We start from the raw sequence: 23,429 nt of genomic DNA, 5'->3' as shown, positions 1-23,429 counted from the left end.
TACTTAAAATATCAGATTAATCAAATTTTCAGATAACAGAGACGATTCAGAACTAATCTCGTGATTTATATTTAGCCGCTGGTAAATAAGCTATAATGTTACATGGCAGTTATTACATTGAGTTAACTCTTAACATTTATTGAAGATCATTCTCTAATGTATGGATTTTGAGAATCTTTACTTATCAAAACACCTTATTAAGACTGTGAGCAAGCAAACCGAATTGATTTCAACATGTGAATCATTATTTGTAAAGCTTCTTGCAGATATTTCCACAACAGGATCCTGGAAGAAGACATCTTTTTTTAAACTCTGGACTTGACTCTCTAATGTAAAAATGATATATTCCTAAAAATGATTCTTCTTCATGTTTGTATCGAACTACAAAGCTCTATACATACGTATATTCTCTCTCTCTCTCTCTCTCTCTCTCTCTCTCTCTGTACATTTGCATATACATGCACACACACACATACACACACACACAAACACACACGCACACACGCACACACACACACACACACACACACACCACACACACACACACACACACATATATATATATATACAGTATACGAAATTGAGGTAATATTTATTGAATTAAAATAGCCAACTATATATCATAGTTAATGTATGCACTCTGTCGATAAGCCAAGTACTATTATGGGCTTGCTATATTAAAACCACAAAATAATATGAGAGAAACGAAAATTCTTCTCAGCCACGGCCAGATGGATTGAGTTTTCGTTTGCCTTTGCAATGGCAACTATTCTGTTGACAATAAGAAGTTAAGAGACATATGAATTTCTGGCTGTGAATCTATAGGGGATGTGTAGCGCTTTCCTCGGGAGATTTAAGTAAAGGTATCGGTTAAATGCTAAGTCTCATTCCACTTTCTGGAGACGTGTTATTGTTCATTCATTTATTTATTCATTTTGTTGGATAGAATCGAGAACATCTAATTTGATGTTGGATCTCTATAAAATATATCTTGCCTCTTGCCACTCTATTGACCAAATCTGTCGGAACATCAAGCAAGTAATCTTTATACTCTCTCTCAAGTTGACATAGAACATTGACTGACTTCCTAGTTCGAATCATCGCTGTGTGTTGTCAGGCGTGGTGAGTGTTGCTTTGCTTTGGTATAAGACATTCTCGTCATTCTTTATTGCTGCATATCTCATTCTCTTCGCCCTTACACTCTTTCTTTGTCCCTGTACTCCCTCATCGGCGCCATCGTCATAGTTGGCATCATTGTTATCAGCCCCAGAATCATGATCATGAACATCCTCCTCCCCCTCTCACGTCGTCTTCATCACCATTTTCATCATCATCATCATCATCATCATCATCATCTTCATAACCAATATGCTCCCCATTCTCTTCTTGCCCCTTATCATAATCATCACCCGCTTCATCCTTCCCTTCCCACTCTTCCTTCTCACCACACTGACATTCATGAATCGGATTACATTTTTAAGAAACCAGCAATTTACGTCCAGTCTTACAAACAATAGCTTGGAGGATGACGGTAAACAACAACTTGACAAAGGAACAAGCGAATTATCCACTTTGGTCATCATCAAACACTTGCCAATCAGGGGCCCGGAAAACAATTACAAATAGCTTCCTGTAATAAAAGAGAGCAGACATTTATTCGAAGACATTATCTACCTCCCTTGAAATCTATCTATCTATCTATCTATCTATCTATCTATCTATCTATCTATCTATCTATCTATCTATCTATCTATCTATCTATCTATTTAGTGTTTACCTTTTTCCCTCTCTTTGAATCTCCCTCTCTCACTCTGTTAATGTATATATATATATATATATATATATATATATATATATATATATATATATAATGTGTAGCCTTATAAAAGATTTTGTACCATGGAAGATTCTTGAAAAAAAAATATTGATTTTATCGTGCTAAATCAATAGCAATTATTTCGAGACAACAACTGTTTTTGAATGCAAACTACAATGAAAGAAGATAAAAGAAATCTACATTAAAGGAGTATAGGCTACACACGCATTTCAATATCTGACTTTTTAGGAATGCGTGTACGTGATTTGCTGTTTGGTGGTTCATAAATTAATTCTGAAATTTTTTTAATCTCTAATGCATTACTAACAATTTGTCGTAATGTGTGTTTACATATATAAGGCCACAAGTACAACTATATATGTATATATATATTATAGGTAGATGTATTTATATAGTCATATATAAATGTATAGGTAAATGTATTTTTGTGTGTGTGTATACATACATACATATATATATATATATATATATATATATATATATACGTATATACAAACACGAATATATTTAACTATGCATATATCTATATATGATTATATACATATATACATATATATATATATACAAGTATATGTATATGTATGTGCGTGCGTGTACATATGTGTCTGTGCGCGCGTGAGTTTGTATGTGTGTAAATATTTCTGGTTAAATCTGTCGGACAAAACAATGGTTTCAAAATTTTTCAGTGCGGTGACAACAAAATATATTTCTCGACTTTTGTTGACGCCTCGTTAGTGTTGCTTTGATTTTTACCTCAGATATATATATATATATATATATATATATATATATATATATATATATATATATATATATATATATATATAATATATATATATATAGATATATATATATATATATATATATATATATACGTATATACAAACACGAATATATTTAACTATGCATATATCTATATATGATTATATACATATATACATATATATATATATATACAAGTATATGTATATGTATGTGCGTGCGTGTACATATGTGTCTGTGCGCGCGTGAGTTTGTATGTGTGTAAACATTTCTGGTTAAATCTGTCGGACAAAACAATGGTTTCAAAATTTCTCAGTGCGGTGACAACAAAATATATTTCTCGACTTTTGTTGACGCCTCGTTAGTGTTGCTTTGATTTTTACCTCAGATATATATATATATATATATATATATATATATAATATATATATATATATATATATATATATATATATATATAATGATAAATCTCAGAGCGAGTTATAAACAGTATATATATATATATATATATATATATATGTATAGAGAGAGAGAGAGAGAGAGGGAAAGAGACGTGTGTGTGTATATGTATGTGTACGCATTGTGTATTAGTCGCTAAACTTTGAACAAATGAACCAAATAGATCAAGCGAATATTTCTATAAGGAACATTTTTATGGCATTGTGTCTCTTCTCTAAACAATTGTTATTCGTTTTTAGTTTCTATGAGATGTTGTTGCTGTGTGTACAGCTTCAAAAATAAAAATCTGCAATTTATATTAGAAGTATACTAGGGCTGTTTGTTAGGTGACAGGAACACTAAACCATCTGATTGAAGACTCAACGGTATTTAAATTGATTACTTTTCGGTATATGATCAATATTCACTACAATCAACTTTGCCTTTCAGCCTTGTATTTCAATAATAGACAATAAACTGTAAAATGTGTCTGAAGTCTGGCGAGTAGCTCCCGGTAGTGTAAACCCCCAAGTCACTAATTTCACTTACGCAGAAATGCAATTACAGAAAAGAAAGGAGAATCAAACGTTTCCATTGAACATATTTAAAATTTGAGACAACATTACGCAAGTTCAGCTGGCATTGAAATTGTTTAAAACTGTTTCAAATTTTACCAAATAATAAATGATGTTTTTTCTTTTAATTCGTAGAGTGAGCTACACGAAGTTTAGTGTCTAATCTTCCATTATACAATACAGACTTGAAGAGACAGAATAATGGATTGGTTGTTCCTTCTCGAGCCATACCCGGCTCATAAGGGCCGGTTTCCTGGTTTCTTGGCGTATAGGTTCCCCACCTGGACGGGACTCAGGTGAGCTTCAAGATGCAGGAGGAAAGAGTTAGAGAAAGTTGTGGTGAAAGAGTCAGCAGAAGTTCGCCATTACCTTCTGCCGGAGCTGTGTGGAGCTTCGATATTTCGCTCATAAACACACACATCGCCCGGTCTGAGATTCGAACCCGCGATCCCTCGACCGCTGCTCTAACCACTAGGCCATGTGCCTCCACACTCAGAATAATGGATGAGCTCGATGAAGATCTTGTAATGGTGAGGTTAATTAAGGGGATAAGCATTGTGATTCATCGAATTGTTGTTTAGCACAAGGTCATCGATAACTGAGCAGAGCTCTGATTAAAGGCGTTCTATTGGTGTTCATCGCTTCTCATTTACATATAATATATAAGACTACTATTTCTAGCAGGGGAAATAAACTTCTTGACTATCCTTATATCTAAGTCTCGTATTTTTTTCAGATTGCTGACAAGGTGAGCTGGGACTGGAAGTAATTTGTAATAGTTGCAGTTGTTGGGATAAAGTTTCAGTATGGAGTTTGTTTCATGTGACTTACTAGATTTGGCGAGATGCAAAAAAAAAAATGATAATTTAGGTTTGCAGCGTATTATTTCAGAGAATCGGAAACAGAGGGAGGATCAAGTAGTTGAAATAAATTAATTAAAATGTTTGTGAAGCAATAAGATGCATTTTTGGAATATGTTGGCTACGCTATTCATACTGGTTGCCATGTGTGGAAATCAGAGTTTGTGAAAGATGACGTAATGTAGAAAGCCTAAAGTTGTTATGTAAATAGAAAGGTTGTGTAGTGTCGTCATTGGAAAATATCTTCAGAGTGTTTCTACCTGGAAGTAGTCGGTGTCCAAACTCAGGCTTCTAGCTTGTATATGAATAATGACTGAGTGCATAAATATGAGGAATTGTATTATCGGTTCAGAGCCGGGTTTCATTGGTGTTTATGGTGTTGGAGCGGGAATCTTCAAATCGAAAGACAGTGATATCTCACAGGAAATGGGATGTATTTTACTATGATGGAGCTGTTTGCAAGAAAGTTCTCGTGCTGAAAACTGAAACGTTTTCTCCTCTTCTTCAGGATATGATCTACGTGGTGTGACGTTTTTACAGAGTATATAGAATGTTCTGGTGTGTCTGGGGAGAGTCATTCTTTTTTGGTGCTTTATAATTAAACACACAAACTGGTAAAATTGCCACTTATTTCTTTTTTTATTTTTCTAATATTTTCGTTGCGTCTTGAAACCTTTTCAATAGTTTTGGCTCTGCCCGTTATTCATACTGCGTTCCTTTTTGTTTGTTTGTGCGCATGTGTAGGGGTTAGTGTTTGTGTGTGCCTACACATGTATGTATGTATGTATTTATACATGCATGTGTATGTATACATGCATGTATTCTGTGTGTGTATGTATATGTATATATGTATGTATGTGTGTATATTTGTATGTATGTATGTATGTATACTGCATATTCATGTGCATGCGTGTCCGTGTTTGTGAGTTTTTATGTATGTGTGTGTATGTGTTTGTGTTTGTATATGTGTGTGCGTACCTTTGTCTCATTGTGTGTGCATGTCTGAGTGTGCGTATTTTGCAACTAAAAATTATGTTTATATGTATGAATGTGCAGCTCCATATGTGTGGACGTGTGTCTCCATATGTGTTCCTGTATGAACAAAAGTGTGTGTGTATATATGGTTATGTGTTTCAGTCTCCATTTGTGTATGAGTGTTTTGTGTGATTGCTGTTAGTTTGTTAGTTCAGAGTATATAGAAGAAAATAAAAAAATGGCGTTTAATCTAATCATGCATGTATAAATATTATACAACCTGTAATCTCAGTTTATGACTTACTACCTCTATCTAATTGGACTTATTATATAAGAGTTATATAATTTTCCCCAGGTGTTCAGAATATAAACTATTGTTGCAATCGTTTTGATTCGACATAAAAAAGAAATAAGTGGAAATATATATTATATTTGACATATCAAATATAACAAATCATTTCGATCTGAAGCTAAATGTTTATCTTGTATTGTGTTAATGATGTAAAATGTTAATGATCGTTTTTAATGGCTTTGCACATTTTCGTCCGGATAATTATTTTCTTATGCATACAAGAGAAACTTTACAGAAATTTTGTCATTTCTACTTTGTGATATATAATAAACATAATTATAATGACAATTCCAGAATTGTGAGAATACAATTTCTTTCAATTAACTATATTTTCTACCTTCTCTAAGCAGTGAAAATAAAATATTCTTCTAAAACAGGAAGCCAGTATTATGGAAACGTTGTAGCAAAGTTTTACACCGACTTAAATGAATACGTCAGTACTTTTTTTTTTGTAACGTTGATTCAATACAGTCAAATAGTGGTGTTGTGAAACTTATGCAATAAAATATTCTTTGAAATTATTTATTAGCAACTTATACTCCCATATAAGTTTATCTGAGTCTGCACGTCAGGCATAAGATGGCATAAATGACTTAGTGAAAGTAATGACAAAGTGACGCAAGCAGTGAGCGCAAATATATTCTCTGACGTTGAGAGTATGAATAAATTGCGTAGAGAAATACACTACAATACGATAGGAGTATAATTCAAATGTAATCGAATTATAGCTTTTTTCTTAACTGGACAATGAATGTATAATTAAATTATGGCTGAGCAAGCAGAACTAAAGACTTCAAATTTTAATTTCAGGTCGTCCATAAACTGAAGTTGATTTATTTTTTTTTATCACTGCTAAATTTGTAGCATGATTTAACCACTCCCAAGATCAGTGTAAGACGAATAAGAGCACCCACGAATAACAGCGTATCACCTTTGAATATTCCTCTATTCATGTTGATTTTACATAATTTATCATGACCTGATGTTATAATAGGTCTCTATTTTAGCATAATATATTGTTAGAGCTGGACAACGTTCTCAGCTATCCCAAATATACCGAGGCATTCTAGGATCCATGAGTATAACACTGTCATATGCCTTTTGGTAATCTGTCCATGCCGTTGCTGACCAGTTTTTTTGCCTCATTTTGACTTCTCATCTGCATATAATAGATCGTTTGTCCCCTTGGAACACTTTCTACATCCTTTGTCCTCAAAATACTTATGTATATGTCCTTTGCAATAACACCTGTTGCTGTTGCTGTTATTATTATTATTATTATTATTATTATTATTATTATTATTATTATTATTATTGTTGTTATTATTATTATAGAAAGCGGTGTGCTGGCAGAATCGTTAGATTACTATTCATATACACACAACATAGACGTTTAGAAAAGAAAACTTTCTAGCATATGACTAGAATATCCTAGCATTCCCTAATAACACTGTTTTCTGGAGCTGTACTAAATTGGGTTTTATGCGCTTTTCCTCTACCCGTCTGTTCAAAGCTCATTATTATTATTATTATTATTATTATTATTATTATTATTATTATTATTATTATTATTATTATTATTATTATTCTGAGTTCAAACTCCGCCGAGGTCGACTTTGCCTTTCATCCTTTCGGGGTCGATAAATTAAGTACCAGTTGTACACTGGGGTAGATCTAATCGACTGACCCCCTCCCCCAAATTTAGGGTCTTGTAGAAGAGATTATTATTATTTTTTTTTTTTTAATTGTTGTTGTTGTGGTTGCTGTTATCGTTAGCACACCGGGTATAAATGCTTCGCGCATTTCGTCTGTCTGCATGTTCTGAGTTTAAATTCCGCCGAGGTCGACTTTGCTTTTCATACTTTTGGGTTCGATAAATTAAGTACCAGTGAAATTCTAGGGTCGATGTAATCGACTAGTCCCGTCCCCCAAAACTTCAAGCCTTGTGCTTATAACAGAAATGATTCTTCTTCTTCTTCTTCTTTCTTCTTCTTCTTCTTCTCTTCTTCTTCTTCTTCTTCTTCTTCTTATTATTATTATTATTATTATTATTATTTATTATTATTATTATTATTATTATTATTATTTTCATTGTTGTTGTTACTATCGTCATCACCACTACAACCACCATCATCATCACCATCATCATAACCATCATCATCATCATCATCATCATTTACTTATTATTGTTTAGGTGAAAGTTTTGAGTTGAAATAAGACTGACAAGAAATATACTACAGCAAAATTTTGTTGAGGGATGAGCTCCAATTTCGGAAACGCGCCCAGTTAGATCATTTCTTGATAAAAGATCGAAACAGATCAATAGTGAAAAGTAGAAATGTAAGCACAATGACTGCACACTAATTCGCCGTGTCGGTTACATTATCTATATGTTCGGGTTCTTTATTGATAATCACAAGTAGAGAAACTACTAACAATAGTAATGCCGTAAGGAGATTTTAGTGTGTATTTATGAACGCATGTACATCACAGTCAAGTCTCGCTGCCCTTCAATTCCTATCATATAACATCCATATGCAGCACAACGTACCTTCAAGATACATGCGTGTATTATATATACGTGTGTATACACATATGCACACATAAATACACTTGTATCTATGTATACATGTGTATGTGTGCACATACATAGACATATGGGATAACGTCAGAGTTGCGAGTTGTAAAGTATGTGAAAATATATTTTCCATAGTGCGGACATTTTCTAATACGGAAATCAATATGTACATTAGCGTGGCTACTCATGTTCATTACATCAAATTTTGATGGAACCCCTTTCCTTTCAGCTTTCACATGCTGCATGTTCTGTTAGGTCAAGGGTGACAGAGTTAGAAGAAAGCTCGCAATTACAGGAGCACGCAAGGGACCGGTAACAGCCATTGCAATGGTGATACTAATATGCACATTTACATACATACATACATACATACATGCACAGTACATACACAATACACACACACACACACACACACACACACACACACACACACACATATATATATATATATATATGTGTGTGTGTGTGTGTGCGGATTCCTAGTATCACTTTATAGAACCGCTTCTGTAAAATGTGCACTCTTTGGCTTCTACAACCCCTACCAAAATATGTAAAGTTAAAGATGAATATTAATGAGGTCACTAAAAGATAGGTAGCAGAGGAAGGATAGAGCAACAAATCTGACACACCATACCTAATAAACTGCAAACATAAATTTTAAATACGTGTGCGGACATTCTGTATCACTTTACAAAGCGCTTCGCGAGAGATGTGCACTCTAGAGTTTACTTTGAGGATTCTACTAAGTCCGGTAAAATATGTGGTATGAAAGATGACTATTAGGAATAGAAGCGTTAATTGTCAGGACAGAATGTTTTTTTCTCAACGAACTCTATTTAAGTGGTGCTGGATAATCAATTTTGTGGGTAATCATTAGGACACAAAGATTTTTTTCCATGCACATTTTATACTTTCGACAATATTGAACAAGTATTCTGGATGTGAGTATTTACACTTGGCTATTTTCAAACGTTTGTCTCTCTGTTTATCGTACAATGCCTTTGTGCCGTATTCATGCTGAGAGTAATGCATAAAAATAAATATATTCTCTCTTTAATATACACTGTGTAGCCATTGAAATAAATACGTTTGTTATCTCACAATGAACATTAGAATACAGCATAATATGATGCGTATATTATCAAGTGATACAGCATTTATTTAGAATAACAAAAGTTGTAAAATTTTGGGCGGAATCGAAATGGTAAATTAATAAAGTAAAATATTCAGAACATAGTAACGTTGAATGATAATTTCCAACTTGATTGGTTCGAGTCTAAAGAAAGATGTATTTACATCTCTAAAAAGTAAGTCGTTAGGAATCTGGTGTCTTTTGATACTTTTAATACGTATTATTAATCCTGTTTATTCCCATGCCGGTCTTGCTCGAGCAAACACGATTATATATTTTCCTAACGTAACCATTCCCTGGATTCATATTTCCTAACGTATTAATGCTAGGAAGGAGACTGCTTTGGTCATTTCTTTTGTTGGTTCATAATAATGTTTTAATATATCTTTGATGAAAATCCCATGCAAGGTTGCCTTTATTCTAATTACTCCCTAAAAGCTGTAACAGTATCGTTAAAATGTATTTATGTGAAGCCCTTCACTGCAAATATGTAGGCAAGTTACTCAGTTTTCTCGTCAAAAAATTATAATTCATTACTGGTATGCATTGAGTTTTTCTTTTTAATTCATGTGATTGCCATACTCGTCTGGATTTTGAATTTGAAAATGAATTACAATTCGCATATTTCACTATGATTAAATAGCCGAAATGAGTAAAATGCGCTCAATGGTAACACCTGTATGTAAATAATACAATGTTAATGTGTTTGGATGTCTTTGCCTTAATTCCTTTCGATCCCAATGAAGCGCCAGGTAACAACGAATGGTTGAATCTTCACGTTGATTCTGTAGTAATTAACTAATTATATACTCCATACCACATTTCTCATCACAGGCCTAGAAATGACTATGCCTGATGCCAGCCCCAAATTTCGAAGTCGACTGGATAATCCGTAACCTAGGAGAGAGGTCTACTTCAGTTACTGCAAGAAGAAATCTGGGGCTACTGCAATGTAAGGTCATCAGGACCTGTTTGAAATAAGTATTTTCTAATAGGATATAAATATTTTTTAACGCTGTACTTTTGTTATTTGTTAAAAAAAATTGTATACTTTTATCGATCATATTACATCGTCAAAAGATCCGTGGATATTTTCTGACTTCTTTTGTTACATATGAGGGAGTTGTACATGATAATCAGTGGGAACATAACGATTTTGTTAAACCAAATGCACCCATTTTGATGTAACTCTTGCTACCAGCACAAAAATTAGGTCTCTAACATCCTCATTTTTGTGCAGAAAATCAAACAATGGGTTAAATATATGAAGATCCATACTTTTGATATTCTCATGATATATAAGGAACCAAAGCCTATAAGAATTAACTCACTCTAATTCCAAGACAAATTATCAAGAATCAGAAGCAATTGTTTATTCTAATCTTCCATCAACTATAAAATCTGTATACCATAAACAGGAACAATCCATCCCTATTCCTCTTCATATTCTTTATGGAACTGAAAATCAGTTTGGAGTACCATGTAGTGCTCTACAAAGAATTTGTAGAACTGTGTTCATGCAATGAGCCCAAACTATTTTCTGTTGATGAACTTAATGATGAAATAACAGACCCCACTTCAAAGCTCAAGGGATAACGATCAAATAACAGAAGCATTTTAAATCAAGGCACAAATTTTTTTAGGTCTCGAATAAGACAAAAATATTTTGCACAGAGTTTCGACGAAGATGGATCCTTGGTTTAATGTACCGGCGTAACTATCTTAATCATAGAACAGGATAGTAATAATGTAGAAGAATGAAACTATTTATACATTCATTTCGAAAAAGAAACACTGAAAGCTGTACATCTTTAATATTCATGAATGTCAGTCAATAATTCTGTGTATTTAAAAGAAATGGAATCTCGAAATCGTCTCGGAAAATCAACTACGATTAGCAGTTTTAGTTTATAAATAGAAATTTGAAAGTTCTGTGCATATACGTCAGTCCTAGATCTGTCGATCTGTCACTGCATGGTATAGAAGAATCCACTGGATTCAGAAGGAAATGACTAAATGAAAACTAATTTCACACTTGATGCACAATATATGAGATTTAGTTTGGCGAAGGTGTATATATTTTGGCAAAACTGTTACATATTAAGCTTGTATTAATGAAGCAATTTTCATAGCTCTATCAAAAGATAGAACCGGTTTTATTCATTTTTTGCCAAAGTTACATTGATTTATGTGACGACAAACTGAATTAGAACGTGATCACATATCAAGCTTCAACTTGACATCAGGAAGATATGAAAATTGATTTTTAATACAGAATCTGACACCTGCTATGAACGACCTTGAAGGCTGTAATTTTAAAGATTTTTTGCAATCAGTAGGATACTCATTAGAAAGAAATTTCTCGGCATTAAAATAGTGCGATTGCCACATGGATCATAAATATAATTTTATGGTTCATATTTGACGCTCAGTCACCATAGAGTGTATAAGGTTCCGTGAGACTATCAAGAATCTAAAAAGATAGTATAAAGGAGTTAGAATGTGAGTATAATAACGGAATGTGGTTGGTTTATTAATATGTGAGCTACAGAAAAAATAGGCAAACGACGAACTCCTAAACAAAGATTTAGAACAAAACAAAAAATGAAGATTAGAAATTATGTGCATATTGTATTTTACGTATATTTCTGTATATTCTGTTGTTTCCGAAGTGTTGTTTTACTATCTACGAAATGCATAATTTTGAAATATGATACTTACAACCTCAATACATAAATGATTTTCAGAGTGAAAATCTAAGTTTTATATATTAATTCTTTCTAATAAATCAATACTTTTTATTGCAATACGGAAAATACTTAATCCTACGTAGATAATTGACTCTACATTTTATCTGGTTTCAGAAGTTTACTTTGATATCATCCTGTTAAGCAAGCTTTAATTAGATCTCAATAAACGGGTATGTTTCTTTGTCATATAGTCTCTACGTCATCGACCATAAACTAAACTACGTACATATTGCTCAAGTGAAAGACAGTGTGTTAAGTCAATCTTCTGTGCAGATGAGTCTGTGTCACTGTCCCTGTTAATGATATATTTATATTCCTTCGGGCTCGTATGTAGCCAGTATATTTGTCACGTCTATTTTCTCATTCAACAGTCCTATTGAGTTATTGCAACAATACAAGCAAGCAAATATAAACATTTCTTGCAGCCAGCACTTTATATTACCTATATCTGAAAGGAATAATTCGTTTAGCCAACGGGTAACCTTGTGATCGCTGTTAGAATTGAAATCGCCTTCAAAGCACACTACCATTTTAAAAATTCAGGGTCACATATAACTATGTAATAGTATCCAATGTTTTGAAAATATATTAGTTTAGCTGCGACTGAACTAGTCGACCATATATCTGATCAATAAAAGTTAAAAAACAACGTGAATAAAATTGTATATGATATCATTTTACTTCCACTATTAGCTATAAGTAAAACTTGAATATAAAGTGAACAAAACCTGATATTTCACCATCTTACAGACAATATCTAAAAAGTATTTGTGAGTTTATACTAACAGGTTTCATATTTAATATAAATTTACCTATTTTCATCCTTACAAATATCCATGAGTAGCACATCTATTTATACACCTGTGTGCGCGGTTTGTTTTCCTGACAAATATAAACGGAAATGCTGAAGAGAAAATAGTTGCACAAAATACACAGACTGATTCATATTTCTAAAATTCTGTCTAAGTAGTCTAATTTTTAACTTCAATTTGTGATCTGTAATTTGTGAACATAGACATATTGAAGAGTTTCGCTGAATTCGTGTCATACAATTTACTATAGAAAAATTGAATGTGATAAAGATATATTTTTACTATTACACATCCGCTTCAAAAGTAAAACAAAGTTAATATTTTGCTCTGTATCTGTATTTGATTGAGTTTGACATCTATTTAAAAGAACAAAAAACAGTAACAAATCCAAATACAAATTAAATTTTAAAAATTGGCACAGAAGCTAAACCTGAATCTATTTGTGGTATAACAGATGTAGGAATGAAATGATATCAGAAAATACAACAATAAAGATTGGTTATTAATACAATAGCTAAATATCAAATGGTTTACATATATTGAAGCTTATAGGATTTGACAATTTTAATATCCACTAATTTTATGTTATCGAAATATAAAAAAGGATTTGCACAATATTTCGAGAAAGACAAATCATTGGTTAACTGCACTGGTATAAGTAGTCTAGATGTGAAGCAGTCGAGGGATTATAAAGCAGAGGATTCGAAATAATTTCATCGCAAAGAGATTTTAAAAGTGTTACTTTTTGAAATGGTAATAAATAATCATCAGTGTCCGTTAATAATTCTGCGCATTTAAACAACATGTACCAGAATTTCGTAAATCATCTTGGGCAAACCAAATGCAATGAGCAGCATGACTTGAAAATGGGACAATTCGGTGTATCTTAACGTTTATAAGTAAGGCTACCCCGTATAGTTTGCTCAGTTTCAGGCCTTTCGGTCAGGACTCTCTCACCTACTTGTCTAGTAGGATTTATAAAGTGTCATGGGCACCACTTTTCTGTCTTGACTTAAAGATCAAACTATGTAAACTTATACTATTAATTCAGCATCTTAGGAAAGGGACGTAAGCAAATCTTGAGGTGTTACATGCAATGGGATCAGTCGATTTATCTATCTGATAAAGTTATTGAAATGAGACTCATGGTCCTAATTTCCTAAAGAAATACAATATGCTAATTCACAATGTGCAGAGAAAGTTTGTAAAAATTAGGTCTGGAGGCGAGAAAAGGGTCAAAAGTATTAGAGTGCTTATGATTCGCAAGGGTTCAAGTAAAGTGGTGAAATTTACTGTTGTAGATATTTCAGAATAGCAAAGAATTTGGCTTGTGAATACAAAGCTGCAGTGCATGAGGGATGGAAAACCCAAGAGGTGTTGTAAACTAACAACTTCAGCTACGTATGATGCCTTTGACGCCGGGCGTGAGAAAACTGAAAAATTCATGGTTGACAAAGAACTTCACACAGCGATACAGATACAAGATAAATTGAGGAGTGAAATAGATGATTTTCGTTCAGAGGAGTTAGAAGATTTTGTTAATGAATTTCTGGTGAGAGAATGATGACTGTTACATTAGCTGGATTGTACCCTCTTACATTTGCTATATTTGCTATACCCTCTTACATTTGCTTGTATAACGTGAAGCTGACATTGGATAAATACAGGTGTGTCGGAGAGCAACTAGGTGTTGAGTTTACGTTTCAGTGGCGCATATAGTCAAAGTGGCACCCATCCACAAAACATTGTGAGGTTCAGGAAAAATTGTACTATAGATTTTAGTGTGATTATAGATTTGTTTACCTCTTACACGAATATTTTAAAATCATGGGGAAGATGAAAGAAAACATTTGGACCTTAGTGATTATCGTATGGCTATCGATATTATAATCTAATGAAATTGTATGAACTAGGAATTAAACTGGTTGACAGATTTGATGTGCATTTTAATATAAAGCCTATTCAAAACGGTAATTGAAACCTGTTGGCCTATCTTATCACTTTAAAATTAAAATAACGACTTTAACAACTCCTTTTGTTTATTATAACCACTATAGTATCTCATAAAATTGATAATGATCACTTGGTATTCTTTGATAATTGTTAAAATAATCCCACTCCATGTTTGCATTCAATTTCACTCTTCGGTTCATTTGTGGCAAAATAGGTGATGAAATGTTTGAAGTAAGTTAATAAATCAGCCTTAATTTATACATTGTATTGTGTGGTTAGTTAATGAATAGTTAGCAGGTAGTTAATGAATAGTTTGGGTATTGGATTTTGCATTCTCATTACTGACATAAGAGTAAACGTTAGCACTCTACAATAGTTGCTTTATTGAAACAATGATCGATATTTCTAAATATCGTACAAAACTCCGGCCTGTATTTTTGTTTAAAACGCTTAAGTAATCAGAATGGATATAGTGTAAGAGAGAATAAAATATTTGACTTTCATTACCAGAAAGGTAACGATGTGAAATTTTGATCTATGTAACTACACACTCTAACCTAATTACATAATCAGAATTAATGCGTTTATTTTCTATAATGCAAACATCATTTGTGACTAGACCTTAGCCAACTCTGACTACAATGAACTTCTACTATGTGGCCTTGAATAACTTACTTAATAGATGTTTAATTATTGTAATTAGCTTCCATCCATTTCTTACAATTCAGTGACTAAATGCCAAACACTAACAGGTAATCCTAGAATACTGGCGATGTGGTGTTGACTATTAATTAAATATAATTACAAATTAATCCTTCACCATATCACTTTATTTACAACCCCTCTGTGATTCAGATGGCTGTCTTAGAATGTGAGGGTATTCTCGTTAATGAGTTAAGTGATGTTAATGAGTTTAGTCAGTAATGGAATAATATCTTCACTGTTTGTAGAAATAAAACCTATCCTAGTACTTTTTCTAATAACTGAGTGTGAAAGAAAGACTAGCGATCCTGACATTTGCAAGTGGGGACCGGTGAGGTTGCTGTCGTTAATCTTGTCCTTAAATGTACGCTTATTTACAGTAAAATAGTATGTAACATTAGGAACAAGTACTTAAGTTTTTGTTTATCCTTTTGTTTTGGGGATAAATAATCGTACTAATCGCACATATCCTACTAAACCTTTGTCGGATGTTTCTCTGCCTTGACTGTCCCCTTGTAATCTTCAGTCATAGTATATCTGGGAATGTATTATTGCATGTGTATTTTATATTTACATGATACACTAATAAATTCATGAAGCTGCAACTCCCATGATAAGAAATCTTGCTCTGCAATCTAATCCTTATATTTCTTCGCTTATTTCAGAAAACAGACACAGTGTATCGAAAATTACATTATCTACCCTGTCCTACCTTTCATTATGATACTAGGGTGATTTCAGAAAAAATTGGGTACGTTTGCTTTCAGATGAAGTGATGACAGCATGAAGGATACTTCATTGATTTGTCTTATTTTTGCGTAAATTTATTGAATAAATAATTGTTTAAAGCAAGTGTTTCAGACTTGTGATAAGCAAAACGTTTTTTTTAAATATACTTTACTCATTAGAGCGGTGAGCTGTCAGATGCGTTGGCACGCCAGGCGAAATACTTAGCGGTATTTCGCCTGCCGCTACGTTCTGAATTCAAATTCTGCAGAGGTCGATTTTGCCTTTCATCCTTTCGGGGTCGATTAAATATGTACCAGTTACGCACTGGGGTCAATATAATCGACTTAATCCGTTTGTCTGCCCTTGTTTGTCCTCTCTGTGTTTAGCCCCTTGTGGGTAATAAAGAAATAGGTATTTCGTCTTCAAACTCTGCCGAGGTCGACTTTGCCTTTCGGGGTCGATTAAATAAGTACCAGTTACGCACTGGGGTCGATGTAATCGACTTAATCTCTTTGTCTGTCCTTCTTTGTCCCCTTTATGTTTAACCCCCTATGAACAGTAAAGAAATAAATATATTTTACTCATTAGGGTTACTAAATAACTGATTTTACTGTAGAATTAACTCAGAACATTTCGAAGAGGGAGTGAGTCGAGTTTGATATATCAAACTGAAATATCTTTGAAAAGTCAGTAGTATTTATGTCTGGAAATTAGCAGAACTGAAGAAACAAAAATGAATGAAAGTATCATTTATTACTTATTTTGTAGCGGATTTTAGTTAAAACATGTTTACAAAGATTGGCCTAGATTCTCCGAGGGGTAAAAAAAAAAAAGTAAAAATCAAATCAGCTACGAGCAATAAACGATATAAAAGTAAGAGAAGTGTAAAGAAAAAGAGAAGGAATATTGACGTCTGAAAAGTAGAATTAATGCTGAATACGATGAAATTTCAAAACATATCTTTCGTGTTGAACAGTGTTGCTGTTTTGTTTTGAGGAAGAATATAGTATTCCTGCTGTAATCCTATTAGTCGTGCGATATTTAAGTCGGTGTGATATATAATCTGCTCCTGCAGTGTCTTTCGTATTCAATATTTTTGGTTGGTTGCCATACCACCAGTAGTAAACTGTTACAGTCGGAATTACAAAAGTGATTAAAATTTCCCGAAATTTATTCATGACTGATGTAAGGCAATACTCAGTTGCAAAATTTTACCCCCCCCCCCTTCACACGTATGCATGCGTGTTTATAAATAAATTCCTTTAAGCGAAAGACAGTATGAAGCAAACGTGTTTAAACTGTCAAATTTGATTTTCCCATTTTATCTGATTATCTTTTAAGATTATTTTATCGACAAACCTTTATATATATATATATATATATATATATAGTTATATATAGCTAAATCAGATGCATTAGTTCACTAATATGAAATGTAAACATAAAGATCAATTGTTAGATTATTGGGCAACAATAAAAAGATAGATCGAATTTGTGAAATGATTCAGCAGGTGATTGATTTTAAAGTTACAATTGATTGCAAAAATAAACATTAATATAATATAATATTTTCTTATATTGACAGAATACAGTGTTAAACTTTGTAATGAGGGAGGGTGCGCAATAGATGAAATTGACATCCTACTAGTACTTGACTGTTAGTTATAAGAGAAATGCTGGAAGAACGAAAGATTAATACAGATTTCATTGGATTTGAGACAAGAATGTAAATTAGTCTCAATATCCACCGCTTATGAGAATATGGGAATATAATATAATGAATATCGGGTGTTTAAGGCAGCGAGCTGGCAGAATCTTTAGCACACCGGTCAAAATGCTTGGCGGCATTTCATTCATCTTTACGTTCTGGGTTCAAATTCCATCGCGGTTGATTTTGCCTTTCCATCCTTTCGGAGGTAACAAAATAAGTAACAGTTAAATACCGGGGTCAAAGTAATCTAGTTACATCCTTCCACAAAATTAGTAGTTTCCAAATACTAAAATACTGAAGGTTTCGACTGACACAGATCAGATACAAACAAGGAGCATAACACTGAATAAGACAAAAAATATATTACAATACTATATGCGTGTTTCCGAAGGAAGGTTTATTGAAGGAAATATATGTGTAAACTGCCTAGTTAAAAGTTTGGGGAACGAAAGACATTAGTGACTTCGAAAAAAGTAGACTATAATATACAAAGTATCCTGTGTGTATACAGTTTTAAGTATAGATGAGTAGAGCAACTTGAATTAAAGTTGTAAGTGTAAAATCGGAAGTGTCGTTTGTTGGAAAGCTAGAATTTCTTGAGGAATTAAGAGTTGCTTATTATTCGCTTTTTTATATTTTGGTTGAGAAGTGTAAGGCTTGTCTGGGTTGTAGTTCCGACGATTCAGACAACAGACAAGAAATCTGAAGTATGAATACATACAGAGATATGACATAAGAAACTAGACACACCATAAAACATGCTTATTTTAACTTGAAAACGTTTATATGTTTATTAATTGAGATTTCTATGTTTTAAAGTTCCATAGGTGGCTGTTTAATCATGATACTTACAAAACAATCCTTGGGGCTGTCTGAATTTGAAAGAGGCCGTATTGTGGGTCAATCTGAAGGTGGATTTAGTCAGAGTAAAATCGCAGTTGCTCTACTCATCTATACTTAAAATCAATAGTTAATAGAGTGATTGTGTAATTCAGCAGATAGGGAAAGGAGACCACACCATCCATCCCATATCAACCAGAGCCTCTGACGCGACCCCTCACTTTGTTAGTATGGAGAAGTATGGAGGATGATCCTCATTGCAAGGCCTCCCTCATAGCAGAACAAGTTGATATCAGTCCCAGAATAGCTGTCAAGTATCTCCACAAACTTGGGTGCTATGGCAGAGCAGCAAGAAGAAATCCACTTCCTATATCAAGCGGAGAAAAGATTGGGCCAGCGAGATGGTGAAGAGGCCAGTAGCATTTTGGGACATATTCTCTGATGAGTCCAGATTTGCTGTATTTTTTGGCAGTGGTCGAGTGTGGGTCTGGGGACTCTGTGATCAAGAATTTTACGTGACAAAATTGCAGTCAATAATGAAATACGGCCGCTATTCTGTGATGGTATGGGGAGCAATTTGGAGCAAAGGTCGATCATAGCTGGTGGAGTGTGAGAGAAAAATAAACTTAAATATGTATCCATATTACAAAAAGGACTCCTTCAAGTCTTCTCCAATTATGAAATAATTAGACTTTTGTTATGGAAGATGCGGTTCCTTTTCACACAGCTAAAAAGATCAAAGATTTGTTGGAAGGGAATGGCATTCAAAAACTTCCATGGCCAAACCAGTCACCAGATGTGAATTCTGTTGAACATATCTAGGGCATAATAGACAGGACACTTCGTAAAAAGAATAAGGAAGCATCTTCAAAGCCAGATCGTTTGAGATCATTTCATGAAACTTGACAAGAAATTCCTTAATTGAATATTCGTTATCTCATAAGTAGCATACCTAATAATATCCTTGCATTTTTCAAATGCAAGTGCCATGTCTACCAAATATTAGATATTCACTTTATAACAAGTAATAAATAATTTTAAAAAAATATTTCAGACCTAAATAAATTTTATCGATTATATGGGTGTCTATTTACCTCTGACATGTCTGTAAGCTTTGTAAAGCGACAAAAACGTACATGTGGAAGTCATTTTTGGTCCTGTCGTTAACGAAAACAGTTTCGTATATATAAAATAAAATGTTTCACAAAACTCTAAAAAATTACTTGTGTATGTATGGGTTTGTATTTAAGTTATATAGAAACCAATGTCAAGTATTACTCTTTTTGTAAGAGGAATGTAATTAAGTGCGTCCATTTCCGCTTGTCAGTTTCTATGTTAATATTGTCATGATTAGAGAGACAATATCATCCTTAGCAAATTTGATCCATTGTTGAAAAGGAAGAGATGTATTTATGAAGTATATTCTTCATTGTTTCAGACTACTTCAATGGCATATAAATGAATATAATACTCCATTGAGTTGGTGATGATAATTAAGTCAAATAAACACCGACATAAACACCACGAGAAAAGTAAACATGACATAGCAGAATGCAATATCCAATGGTAAAAATATAAAAGTGAAGACACTACCGTCAGTTCTTCAAATACACAGAGATAAAGCAGAAATCATATTATATATTCTAGAATCGGTAAAATAAATTGCATGAATATCCATCCCACACTAAACAAACAATCACTAAATTATATTCTGTTCTTCAAACATAACCTGGATGCAGCAACGGCACTTAACTGAAACGAAATCAATAAGCCGTACTAGTATTCTGTGCGTGCTATCTTCATCCGCTCCAGATGATGATCAATATCAGTGAACTAGATTCAACATCGCCTTCATGACTATGAATACGATGTCTAATTTCCTTTCTTTGCTTTATTAGTTTAATCATACTGTTCGATTAGGGTCGAACTATCATATTTATATGATTGACACTGATAATCACAGAAAGGTGAGTTTGTTGGTAAATTACGCAACACTGACATGAAAAAGTTGACAATTATAGGAGGTAGTGCCCCATAATTTCAAGAATAGTTCGTTCAACCAGAAACGGTTATATACTCATTACAGCGTACGTTCTTTAAGATATGATATACAGATAAATGGCTAAGCTGTAGAGTTGATATCCAGTGACGTATATAGAGTAGATAATCGGTGGACGCACGCAGTTGTCGAGTGGTACCCGCGTGAGCGGAAAAGACCACCCGGAAGACCTCCACGACGGCGGAGTGTCGATATCAAGAGGACGACTGGGATCACGTGGATGAGAAAGGTGTGATCCAGAGAGGAGTGGACAGCGTGCTGTAGCCAGCGGTGTCAAATGGACGCCTGACGGACTGGTCGATCAAAGTGATCCAAGTGATATAGAGTATAGGAATTATATAAATATTATTAACGAGTTCCTCTCATTCCGATGATGACTTAATTAAAATAAAATAAATATGATAATTTGAAATTAATGAAGTTAAATTCTATTTTAAAAGATGTAAACAAGAGTCAGAAAACTGGTCTGTAATGATATTGAAATGAATTCATATTTATTGTAAATCTCTAGAAACATTGTATTGAAAGTGACCTTTAAAAAGGTGTATGGACATTATGTATCATAACAGATTTACAGGACCTCGCGCTATAATAACAAACGTACATTTCTTTGATAGAATTAGATCTGGATTTGACAGCATGCTGTCGAGGAAGACCAAAAATAGATTTCAGCAAAAGCACAGTGATTCGTTTTGAAAATCAATCTAAATCGAAGCTTTCAGAAACCTACTTTTCAAATATATGAATTCGAAATAATTGGGGTGGAAGCCAGAAAAGAAAATATTTAGAATACAATAGTCGAGTGTAAAAGACATAAATACAATTATATATTGACTGTATATTCTATATTGGTTGTGTACATATATACCCAACATTGTTTTTGATGATGTTGACCAGCCATAGTTATTTATACTTAAAGTGCATTCGATATATCATGGCTTCAAATATTGTTGTATATTCTACCATGCTCTGTTTTGAAGTATATGAAAGTGCACAATATATTCCATTCAATTCGCTATTTTGTCTGTGTGCATTTTATATTGGGAAATTTTAGAGCCAAATGTAGCTAAACGCGGCATAGTTCATTTAAGCAGTATGAAATATCTGAAATAGATCGGTGTATATTATTTAGAGTTAGAGTTGTATTCTTACAATGTTGGATTTTTATAACGCCCACTTCGATATACAGCATAGTTCGGCGTGCCCACTTCGGTATACAGTATACTTATTAAAACCAGTAAAACACGACTATCACTGACCACCTATTACTTACTTTGGTACTTCACATACTTCTCTTTACTTATAGTGACTAGCTTATTACATTCGTCACGTAGGAGGGGCGTACCGTTATTACTAATTCCAAACAACATCCCCCCTTTTAAGTTTTCTCTTAAGTATTATTTTATTTAGCAATAATTTTTATCTATTCACTCCACCTCTCATATTTTAGTTTCTTTCGTACAATTTAAAATTGTTTGCGCTTGGCATCTATTTTCAGGAACTCTGTATGTTTTTCTCTCTCACTTGTACGCTCGGGTTCAATCACTTGCAATGATGTTGATACTTGGAACGTATCGTTCAACTATTCGATCGGTTCCTCCAACTTCTTTGTTTCGCTTTCCACGAAACTCTTTTTCAATTGGTTCCTGTGTCTCTTTTGTATGCCTTTTCTACATTTTACCCAATACATCATTTTACCTATATGTTTGGTAAGTACGCCATCCTCCCAACTCTGCTTTCCATTCTTGTATGCTCTCATATACACCTTTTCTATAATTTTAAGGTATCTTGCTATGTCTTCTTTGGTACTTTTTCTTTTCTTGCCAGGTAGCAATATATCAAAGACTGACTTTGCTTTCTTTCCAAACATCAGCTCCATTGGTGAACAACCTGCTGGTGTATTCAGATTTGTTGTCACACGGTACACTCTTAAAAAAATGTTGAAGAGCTGCCTCATCTTCATACAACATCTTGTGTAGGATGCCCAATATTGCAAACAATTTGTGTAAAAAATTTAACACAGTTAAGAGGTTGGGTGTTTACACTTACAAATTTCAGGTCATTTCGAGAAAATATTAGCTACCACTAATTAGTAAGAACCATTTAAAGGACCAACGAAATCGATGTGTAGCCTCGACCACGGAACATCTACTTTTGAACAAAGTTTACTTCTTATCCTGCGTAATTTTTCATTTCTTTTTGGCTTACATAGAGGTGTTTCACTCTGTTTTACTGAACCAAATATATTTCCACTCATAACACTTATGGGCGTATACCACAACTGAATAGTTCCACCCGCTCTGCCAAATAACTTAAGTGCACTTTTAACACATATATCTTTGCCTTTTTCGTTTGACTTAGAAA

General features: G+C 33.4%; 1 protein-coding gene and 1 long non-coding RNA gene across 8 annotated transcripts in view; one reads left to right on the top strand and one right to left on the bottom strand.

Annotated features, from left to right (window-relative positions):
* LOC115216514 (probable G-protein coupled receptor CG31760) overlaps positions 1 to 23,429 on the bottom strand; it is an 895,090-nt gene that overhangs the window by 513,008 nt on the left and 358,653 nt on the right. The window lies entirely within an intron of this gene.
* Positions 7,012 to 23,227, top strand: LOC118765145. The gene is made up of 3 exons (XR_005001006.1): positions 7,012 to 7,024; positions 16,576 to 16,578; positions 23,145 to 23,227. It is a non-coding gene; the product is annotated as an uncharacterized LOC118765145 (long non-coding RNA).

The sequence above is a fragment of the Octopus sinensis genome, linkage group LG10 (genome assembly GCF_006345805.1).
Source record: "Octopus sinensis linkage group LG10, ASM634580v1, whole genome shotgun sequence".
In the NCBI taxonomy this organism is placed as follows: Eukaryota; Metazoa; Mollusca; class Cephalopoda; order Octopoda; family Octopodidae; genus Octopus; species Octopus sinensis.
This window is presented reverse-complemented; position numbering and strand designations above follow the sequence as displayed.